Raw genomic sequence first — 2,499 nt, forward strand, 5'->3', positions numbered from 1 at the left:
TGAGCCGCGAGAGGGAAAGGGGAACTCTCTTTTATGACCCAAGCGGAGAGCCTGAGGAGGGGGCGGGGCTTTAGGGGGCGGGACTTGACAGCGGGATGAATGCTGGATGCGTCCCGTTAGAGGGCGTTTCAGCATCAGAGAAGATGCGCAGAAGAAGACGAAGGGCTTCCTTCATGCATCCCCGCGTTTCCTAAACGAGATTTGCTAGGGACTCCCACGCCACCCTCTCCCTGGAAGCCCTAACCCTTCAAACCCCCGACGGCGGGTTCACACGTGTTTAGTTCACCCCAACTTGACTGTTGCGTCTCAGATGTTGACTTGTCTGGCTAAGGTCCGGCCAGCGCAGACAGAACTTCGGATGGATTTTGTTCACACGTCGCACCGCTACTCGCATCGTGTATGCTCAGGAATCCGCTGCAGAGGAACCATTACACGTGAACGTGTGAACCAGCCCCAATGTTGTGTTGCCCCAATGCCAGGGGCCCCCTCCTCCTGCCTTGACTGTATGACTTCCCATGTCCCAGGGCTGAACAGGTGACAAGCCTAGAGAACACGGTTGCCACTCTCCTTTAGAACCAAAGAGCAAGTTATATTAGTCTCAGAAAGAAAGAAAGAAAGAAAGAAAGAAAGAAAGAAAGAAAGAAAGAAAGAAAGAAAGAAAACGAAAGGAAGAAGAAGTGGGCGCTTTTATTCTGAGCAAAAAGCAGCGGCACGCCAGGTTTCTGTGGGAAATCTCCCCTCTCCCCTGCCTGAAACTTTTGGGCAGCCGAAGGACTTGTGCTCCTTTTGCATTAACAGATCTGTGGCATTTCTGTCTGTCCCGCCCTACGGATCCAACCCACAAACATGCCACGAAACCGCGAGGAGCAATCACGTTTCTATTCAACTCCATTCCCTTTCGTCCGCCCAGTTTGACCCGGGTGCTAGAGGAAGCTTCTGTTGTTTTGAAAAAAGCTGCTTCTAGACAGAGAGATATCTGGTTTCCATCAAATGGCGAAAGTGTTCACAAAGAGCCCTCGACAAAACCTTTCGTGTTTCATTTAAGTAAAGCCTAGGGGCTTTCTTCTTAGTTTTCAGAACTGGATGACAACTGGAACTGAGAACAGCGCCACCCTATGCTGGGCTTGAGTCTCTGCAAAGATGGGAGCATGACGCCACCACCCTGCTTATGTTCCAGATTGAGGAAACACGCAACGTTGATCAATTGGTTGTCTGTATCAGCAGCCTTGGGGGACCTGTGACCCTTCAGATGCTGCTGGAATAGAATAGCCTCCATCCCTGACCATTGCATGGAAGCTGGTGCCCAACAACATTGGAAGAGCCACTCAGGTCCAAAAAAAACATCTGTGCAGCCTTGCAACTCCAGAATTACAGGGGAAGGCCCCACACCCCTTCATCTGCATGTATGCAAAGCTAGACCCATCAACTGACACTTTTTTCGTTTGGTTCTCGAGCCAGTCACCAACTTTCCCAAGGTGGTCCTTTTGAAATCAGGCAGGGCTGCGCAAAAGAGAAGCAGGAAGATGCGGTTTATTGGTGCTGCTGACCGTTTTAGGGGACATCTAAGAGTCATGGGACGTGGGTGGCGCTGTGGGTTAAACCACAGAGCCTAGGACTTGCCGATCAGAAGGTCAGCAGTTCGAATCCCTGCAGCGGGGTGAGCTCCCGTTGCTCAGTCCCTGCTCCTGCCAACCTAGCAGTTCGAAAACACGTCAAAGTGCAAGTAGATAAATAGGTACCACTCCGGCGGGAAGGTAAATGACGTTTCCGTGCGCTGCTCTGGTTCACCAGAAGCGGCTTAGTCATGCTGGCCACATGACTCGGAAGCTGTACGCCGGCTCCCTCGGCCAATAAAGCGAGATGAGCGCCGCAACCCCAGAGTCGGTCACGACTGGACCTAATGGTCAGGGGTCCCTTTACCTTTACCTATAAGTCATGCACACCCTTGGGCAACTTAGGAGCGAGCTGAGGAGCAGGCTGAACTAGCTAGCCAGGTCTCCCTGATGGCCTACTTCTAGATACCCGAAGTGGTAATGCAAGAAAATGATGGCTCTGAGCATGTGCAGAGTGCACTCCTCCCTAACCCCTGTGGAAGTAGTGTCCACACATATTCGGGAGTCAATTGCAACATTTTTCTGGACATCACTGAGGATCTATCAGACCCAGAGGACACTCTCCTTATCTCTCTCCACCCCTGCCTTGCTCTCCTTGCTCTCTGTACTCTTTGAAGCATTACAGTGGTACCTTGGGTTACATACGCTTCAGGTTACAGACTCCGCTAACCCAGAAATAGTACCTCAGGTTAAGAACTTTGCTTCAGAATGAGAACAGAAATCAAGCAGCGGCGGCTGGAGGCCCCATTAGCTAAAGTGGTGCTTCAGGTTAAGAACAGTTTCAGGTTAAGAACGGACCTCCGGAACGAATTAAGTACTTAACCCGAGGTACCACTGTATCATCATCATTATTATCATGATCACTATAATTAATAATGATTATTAT

The sequence above is a fragment of the Podarcis filfolensis genome (assembly GCF_964270895.1).
Source record: "Podarcis filfolensis genome assembly, chromosome: 7".
NCBI lineage: Eukaryota > Metazoa > Chordata > Lepidosauria > Squamata > Lacertidae > Podarcis > Podarcis filfolensis.